At 33.7% G+C, this 18,070-nt stretch overlaps 1 pseudogene; it reads left to right on the top strand.

Annotated features, from left to right (window-relative positions):
- The first annotated feature begins 4,163 nt into the window (after positions 1-4,163).
- Positions 4,164-8,386, top strand: LOC127149573 (ABC transporter C family member 2-like; annotated as a pseudogene).
- The last annotated feature ends 9,684 nt before the right edge of the window (positions 8,387-18,070 follow it).

Genomic DNA, 18,070 nt, shown 5'->3' with positions numbered 1-18,070 from the left:
ATCATCGCTAAGTAAATACACCTGACAATCATTTCGTCTCAGTCCAAATGCTACCATATCTACAAGTAAACTATATTATGCATAACGTCTATATAATGCTTAACGTTCCTATTCAGTCTACAGCATAGTCCATCAGCAAATACACAAATTTACACATGAGGTTGCCGAACCCTTAGTCCATCAACGACATAACTCGATAATAAGCAGCCCAACAACATACTTCAACTATATATATAACATCAAGATTTTCATAATCCATCGACATTATTATTTCAGTTAACAGCACGACCCATCAACATAACTAAATTACAAAGAACATACGAGCATCTGTACTCCATCGGCAGAAGATCCCATTCACATATATATGTATATAAGCTACTATTAACAATCATGTCACCAAGAGTGCATACTAGTGATGTTTTCTAAGCATACATGCAACAGTTAATTCAGTACAGATGCTATTGTATAATCTTCATATGGGTTACTATGTTTCTAGTCTCGATCTGGGGTCCAGTAGTAAGAAATCTCTTACCTGAGATGTAGCTAAAATCCTTGTTCAAGTTAGTGTCCAAATGAATCCACATAAACACAAATATAAGGATTTAAATGATGACACCATCAAAATCTATATTTAAAACGCTCAAGGCAACATCCACAGACTTACCCAAGTAGAGGAGAGTTGACTCCAAACTACTAGGGGTGTACATAAGCCGGGTTGGGCTGGGTTGGAGAAAAAATGTGGACCAACCCAAAGTGACCGGGTTGGCAAAATTTGAACCCTATCGGTTCAATATTCAAGGGTCAACCCAACCCAACCCAACCCAACCCTAAAAATTCGGGTTGGGTCGGGTTGGTCTTTTTTTTTAATTATATTGTATTTTAAAATTTTATATTGGTAAGAATTTAATTTTCATCATTTTCATAGTCTTTCAACCCAAATTTTCATATTCTTTTCAAATTTGAAGTCTACAATAATATTCATTCAAAAGTTCACAATCATTAAAAAAAATTAATCACACAAAATAGCAATGTCCATTAAAATTTAAAAATACATTCAAAAATTCAAAATCATACAAAAATTAATAATCACATGAAATAGGAATATCAATAATGTCTAATAATGTCCATTCAAATTGAAAAATGATTCAAAAGTTCAAAATTAAATAATGTCTACTAAAAATACATTAATATGTTCAAGGTTCAATAAAAAACTATTCCAATTTGGCCTCCACAATGTGCCACGACAATGATGATTTTGGGTGATGGTTCTTCTGAAAAAATTATTTCAATTTTTTCTTCTCTTCAAGATATAGTTGATATATATCTCTAGCTATTGTTACTCTCGATGGAACATCAAACTTAGGACATGCAATACTACAAAAGTGTCTAAAACCCTTACTCTCAACAAATCTGAATGACAACTCATTCATAATTATCATCTTAGCACATGCTAGTCTACATGCTGATTGGCTAAACAATGTAGTCACAAAATTACTAGCATTGGCTCCCTTCCCATCATTTTTAGGTACAAGAGTTAAGGTGGTTTGTTCTTTATTTTCTTCTCTGTATAGGTACTTTTTACATTGATTTCTTAAATGCTTCCACAAAGTGCTAGTTCCACAACTATTACTATCACATGCATAATCCTTGCTACAATAGTTACACTTGCACCTAGCTCCGTCTTTAGCACTTGCTTCCATTTTTGTGAAATGATCCCACACGGAAGAAGTTTGTTGATTAGGTCTCTTTCTTTTAGACTTGGGAGGTAGAGATGGTACATGTTGTGTAGTTTGGCTTGTATTAGGAGGGGGAGGAGGAAGGGGAGAAGGCATTTCATTGTTACCAGTAGCACTCGCATTCTCACTACTGCTATCCATCTATATAAAAATAAATGAAATCAGCATCTAATTAACATTCCAATTAAACTTTAAACATCAACATACACCAATTAAATATATACATATGTAATTCCAACACCAACATATAATGAAAAGAAAGTGTTAACCATCAAAATATTTAACTTACCGTAAAGTTAAACAAGGGTGATTCCGCAGTATCTGAAACCGTGTCCGTGGTGACGAGTTTTAAAGAAACTCAAATATAAATATTTGAGACACTGTTAAAAGAAAGTGAAAAAAAAAGTATTATAGCTAGGATCAATCAAATATGAAAACCTCGAGTTATAAGAAAGTCATAGCTTAAGACAAAGTTCCTAATTTAGGGACCAAAATGATTAAGATAGACAATAATCAATATAACCATAGACCAAAATGACTCCTCAAATTTATATAAGCATTAGAACTTAAAACTTACATGATTGTATAACTATCCAACTAAACCCATAATTTTTAGATGAATTTATAATGACACACAACCTTTTGGCACCTCTCCAATTGATAAAATACAGTACTTTAGTTAATTTAATAATGATGTTCTGCACTTAGAAGGTGACCAAAATTAGTGTTTCCGAGATGCATACAGGCAGGCCTTCTCATCACTCACTCAGCAACAAACAGCAATGTAACAATACAAGAATGGGACTTTGGACTATATATCAATTAACCCAAAATCTTACTCTTTAATTGAAAAGAAAAATAGAGTCAAAGAAAGTAAATCTTCTACCTTCGTTATCCCCCAAACCACTATTTTATAAACACTTCTAAATATTCAATTCCACACAGTACTCTCATAAGTCATAAGCCACCCCTCAAATAAAATCATCTACAAAGGATTTTTCTATGTGTGATTAGAATTAATAAGCTGAAAATAATAATAATAATACAGACTGAGGTTTGGACAAAATATTGCAGTATTTTTCAAAGCAAAAAAAAAACAATTAGAAAAAAAAAATGAAAGTTAGGTCAGATGGGAACAATGAACAAACCTTGTACAAAACAAGATGAAGAACTCGACAAAGCAAGATGAAGAACCCAGAATGTGAAGTCCGTATAACTTGCGATCTGAATGTGCAGTTGAACTTGCAATTGGAAAGCCGTCGGAATGTGTCGTGCCGTCGAACTTAAATGTGCAAAGGCTGCCGGAATGTAAGGGTCGCCGAAATCTTAACGGCTATCGCCGAAGGGATTACGAAATGTGTCGAACTGTCGAAGGGATTGAATGCGCTAAAAGGGGATGGGGCGACGACGAACGCGAAACAAAATGGAACGCTCAACGCTGAAATGGAAATGGAAATGTTAATTTAGGTTTTTTTTTTCTATATATATATATATATATATATACCCCTAAACCGGGTTTGGTTGGGTCAACCCGGCCCTTAATTTCCCAACCCGGTAACCCGACCCATCTTTTTTTTTTTCAATTTTTTAACCCAACCCAACCCAAAACATAATTTAACCCAACCCAACCCTTACGGTTTGGGTTGGGTAGTCCAGGTTGGTCGGGTTACGGAATTTTTTGAACACCCCTACAAACTACACTTGCCGTAAAACTCAAGAATTAGAGCGTCACCTCTTTAAACACCTTCAAGGATCAAAAGATAACCCAACCAATAAGTCCAAAATTTTGTTCCAACATTTATACTCGAATCAGCTATAGATAACGTTAGGAACTCATTAAATTGTCCTTACCAAAACTCAGTGGGACTCAGCGCGGATGGAAATGGCTTAAGTGGCTCGGTGAACAGAGATCGGCTTGGAAAATCGGCTTGGGTTGGGAGGAAAATCGGCTCGGGTCGGCTCGAGTCAGCTCGACTCGACTTGGTTCGTGGCTCGACTCGTCTCGATTTGGCTTAGTTTACGGCTCGACTCTGCTCGGACGGTTTGGCTTCACGCGGCTTGAAGAAATCAGGTGTTGAGTCGGTTTGGGCGCGACGCGAACCGTTTGAAATAGGCGTACATGAACCGCTGGCTTTCGAGGGAACGACGACAAGCGAAGAAGCAGCGGCTGATTGATGCGCGGACAGTGAAGAACGACAAGGATGGAGACGGAGGAGCCGACGACACGTTCGACTGAGGGCAGCAACAGCTGACAGATGACTGTGCTCCAAGGAGAAACGACGAGCGGCGACAGATCTGGCTTCGCGTCTTCGCGGCTGTGATGGTTGAAGAAGGGGAAGAAAAAGGTTGAAGGCGACCGGCGACTGGGTAACTCTGGATGGGTGACGCGAGGTGGTCTTCAGCGTGCTTGAACGGGGAAGAACGAAGATGGGGGCTAGGGTGACTGTTGTTGGCTGTGGAAGGAGAAGAAAAAGAAGGGGGGTCGTGCTGCGCGCGTGGGAGAGGAAGGAGATTTAGGTTTTATTTTAATACATACATATATATATATATATATATATATATATTAAATAATAATAATAATAATAATAATATAAAATTCATATTATATTATTATTTGATTAGTTTATATTATATCATATTATTAACATTTACACCCTTTATTTTCTTTTTCTTTTCTCTTCTAAACTAAATAAATTTTAAAACACAATTTTTTTATTCTCAAAATTAATATAAAATGTTAAAAATTTACCTAAAAATTTGGGGCGTTACGATTGATCTATAAACTTTGAAAAATAATACGGGAACTTACACTTATGGCAAATATAAAATTAAAATTGAGCTCATGACTCAACACTACTTGAAAATTGCATGAATGACAATTTAAAAGTCCAACCCAAATGAAAAATTATCGGATTACCAAAATGTCCGCACAGTAAAAAATGCTTCCTAAATTGGATATTGTTAGAATATCAGTGGGCCAATCTTAGGAAGTGTACAAAATATTTTATTAAACGAATGTTCTTAGTGTAAAAGATATTCTTTTAATTAAAAGTTTATCTCAAGATATTATCTTTGAAAGATTTGGTGGCTCAAGATTTTGTCTTCCCTTTTGTAGAAAATAGCAGTATCTAGGGTTCCTATTTATTTTGTGTTCATCGGCATTTTGGTGAGTATGCAGAAAATTGAAGGGCGATTCGTATCCTTATGAAGCAATTGAACATGATTCAGATTCAAATTGAAATTATTGTGCCTAGTAGTATTCATGATTCAGATTGCTTTTAATTGTTGTGATTTAGCTTCAGAAGCATCATTAATTATTTGAGAGTAATCGGCCACCCTTGCGATGGCCTTTGTCTGGACTTATAAAATTTGATAGTGTTGTATACACTATAGACCCGAGCTCCGACCCGTCTTGCATGGATCCCTTTTAGTGTTTTTTCTAATAAAAAGGTTGGAATAGTCGGACGGATTGGGGCTGGAAAATCAAGCATACTTAATGCTTTATTTCGTATTGTTGAACTAGAAACAGAAAGAATATTCATTGATGGTTTTGATATTGCAAAATTTGGATTGTGGGATTTGAGAAAAGTTGTTGGGATTATAGCAGTCACTTTTTCTTTTTTCAGGTAAAGGGTGACCATATTTAATCATTTTGGTTTCTTAGGTCCCGTTTGGGTAAGCCTGATTGGTTTTTGTAAATTTAGTTTTTTTAACACTTCTTTCACTTGGGAGTTTTTGGCTTAGATATGTTCTTTTTACTGATGTTTTAAAAAATTAGTACAAGTATTCAAAATTAAAATAAAAAGGTTGTTTTTAAAAGTTTTGCTTATATTTTTAGAACTTTAGTCAAGAAGAATTCATTTATTGTACATAATAAAAGTCATGGAAAAAAATGAGGAGGAAATAGTCTTAGTTTTTAAAAACCAAAAACTTAAGAAAGATAAAGGGTTAACAAATTGGGTTATAGTTATAGCGTTTTTTTTTTCGTTTTTCTCATTGTATGGTTTTGTTTTATGTAGGAAGTGTTAGGTTTAATCTAGATCCATTCCAAGAACACACGGACGTTGATCTTTGGGAAGTTCGTGAGAGGGAACACTTAAAGGATTTCATAAGAACGAATACGTTGGGCTTGGATGCTGAGGTATGTTTCATTTCGATCGACTTTTATGAAAAATAATTTATGTGTGTGGAATTTGATAGTAGTTTAAGTCAGATGATTCTTTTTATTTAAATTCTTTGGTCAATTTGATAGTTTAACTTTTTCAGAAGATTGCCTTAGACTTTGGTTTGTATTGTAACATGTGAAATTGATTTGCTGGAAACTTTGCTCCATTTTAATTTGTTGGATTCTTTGTATTGATTTGTATAATAATATTAATGTTGAAAAGAAAAAGGAAATTTTGATTTGGATCTTTCTTGTATGTAACAAGTAGTAAAAACAACATTTGATTATGTACCCATTTTTATGAAATATTGCAAATATATAAATTTTTTGTTTTTAATTTTTATAAAAAGGAAAAAAAAACTTATTGACCCATTAATTTGGTAGGACAGCTTTCAATTTATTATACTAAATTAAATTTCAACACAGTTTGGGATGAGCTTTATTTCCTTGATTAAATTTTTGCCTTCAATAATTTTTTGGATCAACATTATTTCCTTAATTAAATTTTTTTAGTAAACTTGCAAACTGGATTTGGGATGGCCATATTGTAAGGAAAGAATATATGGACAAATTTAGTAATAATTGATTTTTGTGATTGCATTTCAAGGGAGATTTATTTTTAATAATGTATTTTTAAAAACTATTGTCAAAAATTAGGTAGAAGGCAGACTATTGACAAAAATAGAGTGATTTGGGCAAAATCGTGTACCAACTTTACTTGGAGGTCGTAGACGGGATCCACGACTTCAATCCGTGAACCTCAGAGTTTTGTTTTCTCACATTATTTAATATATATAGATATATAATTTTAATATTTAATATAGTGTGGATCCCACACCTTTTTAACATATTTAATATATATATATAAATTTAATATTTAATAAATTGTGGACCCTACCCCTTTTATATATATATAATAATTAATATATATATTAAATATTCAAAATTTCAATTTTCAATTTTAGAAAATATATTTCTTATAAAATATTTTTTCAAATTCCAATTTTTAATTTTTAAAAATTAATTTTCTCATTAATTATCTTTTCAAATTTCAAATATCAATCTTCAATTTTTTAAAAAAAAGATATATATTAACAAAATATATTATCAAATATTTAAATCTCCAAATTTCAAATTTAAAATATATATTTTCTTATTAAATATTTCAAAATTCTAATTTTCAATTTTAAAAAATGATCTTTCCAATTTTCAAATTCCAATATCTATAAATTCTTATATATTTTCGATCTCCAAATATATTTTTGAAAATTATAATTTGGAGATTTAAATATTTAATAACATATTTTGTTAATATATATCTTTTTTAAAAAAATTGAAGATTGGTATTTGAAATTTGGAAAGATAATTAATGAAAAAAATTATTTTAAAAAATTGAAAATTGGAATTTGAAAAAATATTTAATAAGAAAATTATTTTTTAAAATTGAAATTTGAAATTTTAATATAAATATATTAATTATCTTAACAATAAAATGTGGGGTCCACAATATTTAAATATTAAATATATATATACTAAATATTTTAAAAAGGTGTGGGGTCTACGATATATTAAATATTAAAATATATATATACACATAAATTAAATAAAAAAATGAAGTTGTTAAAATCTTAGAACATATATTAGGAAGGTTATGATAGGGGTTGCTAGACCTCTATACGTCGAAATTAATTACACAAATCCATAACACAGATTAATTACATTAGAGAAACTCTGATAAGAACGCAAGTATTGAAATATAATTGTTTGCACTTTTTTACTTATATTTATGTTTCAATTTCACAAACCGTTAATTTAGACCTATTTTTTATTCTTTTCTTTTTTTTATGTAGAGGACATCTCAAGAAGTATGATGACTAGACTCGATAAGTAGATCTCCCATTTACGCACAATTTATCGAAGCTCTAAATGGTGTATCAACCATTCGTGCATACAAAGCTTATGATAGGATTGTTGAAACCAATGGAAAATCTATGGACAATAACATTAGATTTAGCCTTGTGATGATAAGTGGAAACCAATGGCTAGCCATTCGCTTACAAACTGTGGGAGCTCTAATGATTTGGCTTACAGCAACTTTTGCAGTGATGGGGAATAGCAAAGAAAAAAACCAACAAGCATTTGCATCCACCATGGACTTCTAATTACAAATGTTTTAACTATTACTTCTTTGTTGACAGATGTACTCACACTTGGAAGTACGTTTGAAAATAGTTTAAACTCGGTCAAGCGCATTGGGAGGTATATAGATTTAGCTTCGGAAGCACCATCAATTATCGAGAGCAATCGACCGCCGTCGGGATGGCCTTCGTTTGGAGTTATAAAATTTTATAGTGTTGTATTACGCTATAGACTCGAGCTCCAACTCGTCTTCATGGGATCTCTTTTAGTGTTTTTTGTAATGAAAAATGTTGGAATCGTTGGATGGGCTGGGGCTGGAAAATCAAGCATACTTAATGCTACTTAATGCTTTATTTCGGATTGTTGAACTAGAAATAGGAAGAATATTCATTGATGGTTTGGATATTGCAAAATTTGAATTGTGGGATTTGAGAAAAGTTGTTGGGATTATGCCAATCACCTGTTCTTTTTTTCAGGTAAAGGATGTGATCATATTTAATCATCTTGGTTTCTTAGGTCTCGTTCGAATAAGTCTAATTGGTTTTTGTAAATTTAGTTTTGTTAACACATCTTTCACCCGTGAGTTTCTGGCTTAGACATATTCTTTTTACTGATGTTTTAAAAAATTAGTACAAGTATTCAAAATTAAAATAAAAAGATAGTTTTTAAAAGTTTGCTTATATTTTTAGAACTTTACTTAAGAATAATACAATTATTGTACTTAAGAAAGATAAAGGTCATGGTAAAAAATGAAGAGAAAATAGTCTCAATTCTTAAAAACCAAAAACTTAAGAAAGATAAAGGGTTAACCAATTGGGTTATAGTTATAGCGTTTTCTTTCATTTTTCTCATTGTATTGTTTTGTTTTATGTAGGAAGTGTTAGGTTTAATCTAGATCCATTCCAAGAACACGCTGACATTAATCTTTGTTTTACGTTGTGCTTGGATGTTGAGGTATGTTTCATTGCGATCGACTTTTGTGAGAAATAATTTATGTGTGGAATTTGATAGCAGTCTAAGTTGGATGATTGTTTATTTAAATTTTTTGGTCAATTTGATAGTCTAACTTTTTCCTAAGATTGCCTTAGGCTTTGGTTTGTTTTGTAACTTGTAAAATTGATTTGCTGGAAACTTTGCTCCATTTTGTTGGATTCTTTGTATTGAATTCTTAATATTAGAATATATGCATGCAACTTTGTAACTAAAATTATTAGAGTTGGGTTATAATTAATCTGGTTGAGAGGCCGTTCTTCCCCATTTTCTGCTCTCAAGCTGTCGAATTGAATCAACGAATTGATTGTAGCTCGGCCTTTGATAGCATTGTAATTCATAATTCTTTGCATTTTCTAGCTAAGCCTCTTGCTAAGTGAAACACACTTTGGTCGTGTCAAATATATTTGAATAACTTCTTTAGATGCTTATCAAGATTACAACTACCGTTCTTTAGGCTCAGCCACTTTTTAATTAGAAACAAATTAAAGGAAAGTGTGCATACAAAATAAAATATACGTCTCTTATACCTGAGATGATTGTGTAAGACACCTAAGTTTTTCTGGCATGTTTCTGTTCAACACTCCGACACTTGTTGGGACACATATCAAACATTTAGTTTTTTTTTTCAACAAAAAATACCTTCTCATTAATATAATAATAATAAATAGAAATATAAATACACAAAGGATAAAATCTTTGAAGTGTAGCCACCTAATTTTATCCTACATTTTTTATTATTCTTTAAAATATTAATTGTAGCAATGGTTAAGATATTTTATTCATTTTATTTTGTTAAAAAAAAAAGTAATTTTTTTATAATAATATAAAATCTTATAATAATTGTTATTATTATTTAAATCTTTCATTAATGAAAGTATCTATCTTAAAAAAAATCAATTTATCACGTTTATCATTTTAGAAAAAGAAATATTTTATTAATATCATATTTGACTTATCATTTTAGGAAAAAAGTAAAATAATTTATTTCATACAAAATTCTTTTAATTTATCTTTATCATTTTAGGAAAAAAAACAAAGTATTTTATTTTATTAATATCATATTTGATTTATCATTTTAGGAAAAAAGTAAAATAATTTATTTCATACAAAATTCTTTTAATTTATCTTTATCATTTTAGGAAAAAAAACAAAGTATTTTATTTTATACAAAATCTTTCAATATCATATTTTTACTATTTTAGAAAAAAGAAATTCAATAAAATAACCTAATTTGATTTTATATTTATTTTTTCCTAATTTGTGGCACACCCCGGGGTCTATAAAAAGGGATCTTTTGTCATTTGAAAAAGAGAGAGAAAAAAAGTGTATTAGAAAGAATATCTACTAGAGAAAACAATTTTTTTTATTGCTTAGAGAATCTCTGTAGATTTTTTTTTTGTTGTTGTTGTTGTTATTGCCAGAACTCTTCCCTCCCTATTTTGCCATTTTCTCTCAAAAATTCTAGCAATCTTCTTTACTCTTCTCTTTCCATTCTACCATTTTTCTCCCAAAAACTCCAACTATCTTTTTTATCCAATGAAAAGGTAATCTTCTAAGAGGTAAAAAGGCAATGAGTATTCCATTTGTTTGAGAGTTTCTTCCCTTTCTTTCTACTTTTTGTTTGCGAATTAAATTTGCATCTATAAAACAACTTGTTTTTATTTTTTTTACAAATTCTCTTGATATTCCCTACATATTCTTTTATATGTTTTCCTTTTTCTACTAACCACTTTCCTTTCAAGCTTTGATTTCAAGAATTTTTATTAACAATCATTCTCTTGGGTCTAACATCCTAACTTGCCACCAAGCTACAGTAAAAATTAAGAGTAAATATTTTTTTTCTTTTGTAAGTTAAATTGGTGAGTTCCTTATTCTTTTTCTTGGTTCTTGGCTTGCAACTAGCATATTACATTTTTCAATTAGTAAAAAAAATTAATTTTTCCTTAGATGATGTTTTTTGGTTTTTCAAACTTGTGCTAATCTATAAAGTATCATGCTATGTAAGTTTCATTATCATCTAATTTTAACATTTATGAATAGTGATAGACTAAATTTAAAACTATACGAGGATAAGATACAAAACTATGACTTCTCAATTTAAGCCATTAAAGATTTACTTATGTGTTGTATGTCAATGATAATGTTTTCTTGTGCTATGGTTCCCAGGGAAAAACAAGGATTATTTGGATCAATGTATTGTCTACTATATTTTTTGCGTTGAATTTGATAAAAGAGGAACTACAAGAGATCTTTGATAACAACACTTCCCAATCCTCATGGTAAGAAAGTTTTAAAACTTACTTATTTTTCAACTGCATTTTATATATTATTTGGATTTTTGGAGTCACCTTCTGATGTAAATTTTTAGAGTGTTTGTTATTTGTTACATTATTTGTTGTTTTCTCATAACATTGGTTGTAACTTTTGTTCTTGGAATAACTTTGATAATGATGTTAACTTAATTTATCAAAAACCTCTGTGGAGGGTAATCAAGATATGGAAGTGTGGATTTAGTAAGCATGCTTTATGTTTTGCAACCATAACTTAACTATTTTGTTTTAGGAATCATGTTGACATGTACTTAGGAATGTTGCTTTGATTATCCTACAGTGGTAGCCATTGAAAAAATATTTTGTGCAATCCACTTAGACATATGTTTTAGGATTCGTGTTGACATATATTTAGGAACTTGATACTTTGTTACGTTGACACCAAACATGTGTTGACATATAAGCCTTTAGTCAATAGAAACAGTATCGTCAAAGCACATTTCTTGACAATAATTGTGTGACGAAACATTTACAATGACAATATATTAGTGTCGAGTTATATTGAAAGATAACACACTTAAAGCGTCGTTATAAGAGTATTAATGACAATATATTTGTATCCAGTGATAGATAACGGTGACACATTTAAATTGTCAATGTAATAATATTAATGACAATATATTCGTGTCGAGTGATAGGTTACGGTGACACATTTAAAGTGTTAATGTAAGGATATTAATGACAATATATTCGTGTCAAGGTATATATAACAATTACACATTTAAAGCGTCAATATAAAGTTATTAATGACAATAAATTCGTGTCGAGTAATAGATAATGGTGACACATTTAAAGTGTCAATCTAAGAGTATTAATAACAATATATTAGTCTCAAGATATAGATAACGGTGACACATGATTTGCGTCAATATAAGGGTATTGATGACAACATATTGGTGTCGAGTTATAAATAACGGTGACATATTTATTGCGTCAAGGTAAAGGTATTAATGACACAATTTTGGTGTCATCTAAGCACATTTAGTGACACGTTTTCCAAAGTATTGTTAAATAGACTTTCTTGGCAGTGGCTTCAATGACACAAAAATTGGCTTCAATGACACAAAAATTGTGTCGTTGAAAGTCTTTATGACGCAAAACTTGCGTAGTTAAAACCTAAATTTGTAGTAGTGTTCCAATACAACTAATACTTCTATACGTTGTCCTTGTTTAAAGTGTGAAAATTGTCAAAAACATAAAGCCAATGATATAAGAGATCATTTATATTTTAATGCCATTGATGAAAGTTATAGGATTTGGTTTTGGCATGGTGAATATTCATCCTTCCATGGAGATTCCTCTAAGTGTATGTATGAAGAGAATGATGTTGGAAATATCAAAAAAATGGTTCAAATTGCTCATGAGCAATATTCAAAGGATCCAAGTGGTTTTGAGAAATTGCTTAATGATGTTGAACAGTCGTTATACGAAGGATGCAAAAAATTCACCAAATTGTCTACATTAGTGAAGTTGTATAACTTAAAAGTTAGATATGGATGGAGTAACATTAGTTTCTCAAAACTCCTGAAAGCATTAAAAGACATCTTACCTTCTCCTAATGACCTCTCTACATCAATGTATGAAGCAAAGAAAATGTTAGTTGCACTAGGAATGAAATATGAAAAGATTCATGCATGCCCTAATCATTGTTGCTTGTATCGAAAGGAATATGCCAATACAATTGTGTGCTCGGAATGCAGTGAGTCTAGGTGTGGTACTTTCCACCTATTCAACGATTTCAACAGATGTTTAGAAGTGTTGAATGTGCTAAAAACTTAACTTGGTATGTTAATGAAAGAGAAATTGAAGATAAATTGAGGCACCGTGATGACTCTCTAGCTTGGAAGTTAGTTAACACCATGTGGCCAAATTTTAGTTCTGTACTGTAACGCCCCAAATTTTTTAGGTAAATTTCTTGACACTTGTACTAATTTTTGGAGGATTTAAAAATTTTTGGGTGTTAAAATTTATTTGGTTTAGAAGAGAAAAGAAAAAGAAAATGAAGGGTGTAAATTTTAATAATAATAATTTAATATGAATTTTATTATATTATTATTATTATTATTATTATTTTAGAAAAAACCTAAATCTCTCTTCTTCTCTCATGCGTGCCGCCAGCCCCCTTGCGTTTTCTTCTTCTTATTCTTCCTCTAGTCGCGCCTCTCCCCCAACTCTCATCTTCAATCTCTTCTCTCCTCTTCTCCGTCCGCCGCAGCCATCGAGCCCCTGTCTTCTCCCCGTGTATCGTTCGACGAAGCCCAGTCACCACCGCCACGCATCTCCTCGTTCGTCGGCCAGATCTATCTCTATTTGTGAAGTCTGGCAGCCACATGGTGGAGCAATTTACATCGCATCTTCGGTCTTCCTCTATCCGTCGACTGCCAGCCATCTCAGTCCCTCTCCGTCCTTCGTTTGCTGCATCCTCGCAAGACCCAGCTACCGCGTCTGTCTTTATCCGACCCGACCCAAATCATCTTCTTTTCCAGCCGACGCCTATTTAACCAAGCCGAACCGAGAACCAAGCCGAGCCGAGCAACGAATCGAGTTGAACTGCGAGCCGAGCCGAACCGAGTCGACCCGAGGCGAGCTGCCTCCCAAGCCAAGTCAATTTTCCAAGTTGATCTCCCTGTTCACCGAGCCACTTAAGTCGTTTCCCTCCACGCAGAGTCATGGTGAGTCTTTGGTAAGGGTGAGTTAGTGAGTTCCTAACGTTTTCTATAGCCGATTCGAGTATAAATGTTGAAATAAAATGTTAGACCTATTGGTTGGGTTAACTTTTGATCCTTGAAGTGTTAAAGAGGTGACGCTCGAATTCTTAGGTTTTACGGCAAATGTAGTTTGCAGTCAACTTTCATATACTTAGGTAAGTTTGTGGATGTTGCTTTGGAGCGTTTTAAATGTTGATTTTGGTGGTGTCATCGTTTAAATCCTTATGTTCGTGTATAGGTTGATTCGTTTGGACGTTGACTCAAACAAGGATTGTAGCTAAATCTTATGTAACGGATTTCTTACTACTAGACCCCAAACCGGGACTTGAAATATAGTAACTCATATGAAGATTACACAATAGCGACTGTACTGAACTGATTAATGCATGTATGCCTAGAAAACATCATTAGTATGCACTCTTGACTGATTAAAAGTTACATGATTGTTAGTTGTAGATTACATGTATATACATGTGAATGGGTTATTCTGCCGATGGAGTACGGATGCCCTAATGTTCTGTGTAATTTAGTTATATTGATGGACCGTGCTGTTAACTGAAATAGTAATGTCGATGGATTATGAAAACCTTGATGCTATGTCTAGTTGAAGTATGTTGTTGGGCTGCTATTTATTGAGTTACGTCCTTAATGGACTAAGGGTTCGGGAACCTCATGTGTAGATTTTGTCTTCGCTGATGGACTGTGTTGTAGACTGAATAGGGACGTTAAGCATAATGTGGACGTTATGCATAATATAGTTTACTCATAGTTGTGTTAGCATTTGGACTGAGAAAAAATGATGGTCAGCTATATTTACATAGTGATGATTTGATTCATTAACTGGACTTAGATAAGGTGACAGTCTTGTGTGAATTGGATATATGTTTAATGACTGATGAGACTGTTGACTAAACCTAAACTGTCTAACTGACTAAGCTTATAAACTAAGTCGTTAGCTTGAACGATATTGTGATGTGACTGTTGTATATGGTTTAGTATGGACTGAGGAGTAACGGTTAGCTTTATCTATGAGGTAGTATACCTTGTAGGCATGGTGTCCTTCGAGATTCCTACATTAATTCGTGCATCCTCCAAGATCACTAGACTGATATATGTATCCTTCGGGATCATTGAACTGATATCCTCCGGGATTACTAGACTAATATTTGTATCCTTCGGGATCACTAGACTGATATGTGCATCCTTCGGGATCACTAGACTGATATGTGGATCCTCCAGGATCGCTAGACTGATATATGTATCTTTCGGGATCAGTAGACTGGTATGTGCATCCTTCGGGATTACTAAATTGATATGTGTATACTCCGAGATTACTAGACTGATATGTGTATCCTCCAAGATCACTAGAATGATATATGCATTCTTCGGGATCATTAGACTGATATGTGTATTCGATCGGATCACTAGACTGATACGTGTATCCTCCAGGATCAGTAGACTGATTGATGTGTGCGTTTTACGAAACCACTAGACTGTTTTATGTAGGGTACCTCTTAATAAGAAGCTAACTGTTATTACCCCAGCAGGACCAGTAGTGAATCCCTTACTTGGTATATTTTTATACTCAACCTTTACTCTTTAACTTTTTCAAGCAAAGGTAACACGAGGGACAAACCGACGAGAGGCAAGAAGGATGCTTGAAGGCCATATGGACATGTCTAGTTTTTTTATGCTTCCGCTGAACGTATTTGTTATTTATGTTTCATTTTACTTATTAAATGGAGTCATGGTTGGAACAACTGTTCTTCTGTTTTGTCTTGATGAATCGTAAACAGGTCTTTTTGAAAGCGATTTAAAATAGGGCCCGAAATTACTTTTCTTATGTATTGAAGGTTTTTAATGAATTGTAAACAGGTTTTTTTATGAGTTTGTGTGTTTTATTGTCGAACCTTAGCAATAAGTAGTAACCTAAGCTTAATCTGAAAAGTTGGATCGTTACAGTAGGTATCAAAGCCTAAGTTTAAGGTTCTATAGACTAACTTACGATGTGAGTCTGTGTTTTATGTCCCTCTAGCTAAAACGATCCTTTGCCACTCGTCAGGTACGGTTTCATGAAATTATATGTATAACTCTATATGTATGACCTTGCATAAGTTAAACTGTGAAGTAAATTATTGTATGTATTGTATGAGACTAACGGAGACATTGGTGGTTGTTAGGAATATGCCGCCAAGGAGAGGTGCTCGTAGGGGTGGTCGAGGAGGTCGAGAAAGAGGAGCAGGACTTGTCCAACCTGAAGTGCAGCCTATAGCTTAAGCTACCGACCCTGCAGCGCTAGTCACTCATGCAGACCTCGCTGCTATGGAACAGAGATTTAGGGATTTGATTATACAGATGCGAGAGCCGCAGCAGGTATCAGAGCCACCAATAAGTATTAACCTCAGCTTAGTCCGAAAAGTTGGATCGTTACAGTAGGTATCAGAGCCTAAGTTTTAGGTTTTGTAGACTGACTTACGATGTGAGTCTGTGTTTTGTGTCCCTATGGCTAAACGATCCTTTGCCACTCGTCAGGTACGCTTTCATGAAATTATATGTATAACTCTATATGTATAACCTTGCATAAGTTAAACTATAAAGTAAATTATTGTATGAGACTAACGGAGTTATTGGTGGTTGTTAGAAATATGCCGCCAAGGAGAGGTGCTCATAGGGGTGGTCGAAGAGGTCGAGGAAGAGGAGCAGGACGTGTTCAACCTGAAGTGCAACCTGTAGCTGAAGCTATCGACCCTGCTTCACTAGTCACTCATGCAGACCTCGCTGCTATGGAGTAGAGGTTCAGGGATTTTATTATGTAGATGCGGGAGTCATAGTAGGCTGCCCCATTAGCTTCTACTCAGGCTCCAACTGTACCCCAGAACGTACCGGACTAGTTTTCAGTAGAAGCTAAACATTTGAGGGATTTCAGAAAGTACAACCCTACGAAATTCAACGAATCTTTGGAGGACCCCACAAAGGCTCAAATGTGATTGTCTTCTGTGGAGACCATATTTCGGTATATGAAGTGTCCTGATGATCAGAAACTTCAGTGCGCCATTTTTATGTTAACAGACAGAGGCAATGCCTGGTGGGAGACGGTAGAGAGGAGGTGATGTGGGTAAGATCACTTGGGAATAGTTCAAGGAGAGTTTCTATGCGAAATTCTTCTCTGCCAGTTTGCAAGATGCCAAGCGGCAAGAGTTTCTAAACCTAGAGCAAGGCGATAAGACAGTGGAGTAGTATGATGCAGATTTTGATATGTTGTCCCGCTTCGCTCTTGAGATGATAGCAACCGAGGCTGCCAAAGCTTATAAGTTTTTTAGAGGTCTTAAGCTAGATATCCAGGGTCTCGTTTGAGCCTTTCGACCAGTCACCAATGCCGATGCACTGTGCCTGACAGTGGATCTCAATTTACAGCAGAGGGTTAACTCCTTCAAGATCGAGGAAGAGGGTCGACTTCAGGACAGAAAAGAAAGGCTAAGTAGCAGCCTATTACAGTGCCGTCGAGGAACTTTAGATCAGGTGGAGATATTCGTCGTTTCCAGCAGAAACCTTTTAAGGCAGGGGAAGTTGCTAGAGGGAAGCCTTTATGTACCACCTGTGGGAAGTACCATCTGGGTCGTTGTTTTGTTTGGGACCAGGAATTGTTTCAAGTGTAAGCAAGAGGGCTTATGAATGATAGATGCCCGATGAGACTTACCAGGGTTGCACAGAATTAGGGACCAGGTGCTTCAGAGCAAGGTAGAGTCTTTGCTATGAATAAGTCTGAGGTTGAGAGAGCAGACACTATAGTGATAGGTACGCTTCCAGTGTTAGGGCATTATGCCTTAGTTCTTTTTTATTTTGGTTCGTCGCATTCCTTTATCTCTTCTGCATTTGTGTTGCATGCACACTTAGAGGTAGAGCCCCTAAACCATGTTTTATCAGTATCTACTCCTTCTAGGGAGAGTATGTTGTCAAAAGAAAAGGTAAAGGCATGCCAGATTGAGATAACAGGTCATG

The sequence above is a fragment of the Cucumis melo genome, chromosome 5 (assembly GCF_025177605.1).
Source record: "Cucumis melo cultivar AY chromosome 5, USDA_Cmelo_AY_1.0, whole genome shotgun sequence".
Lineage (NCBI taxonomy): Eukaryota > Viridiplantae > Streptophyta > Magnoliopsida > Cucurbitales > Cucurbitaceae > Cucumis > Cucumis melo.
The sequence above is the reverse complement of the archived record's forward strand: the minus strand, read 5'-3'. Positions and strand labels throughout refer to the sequence as shown.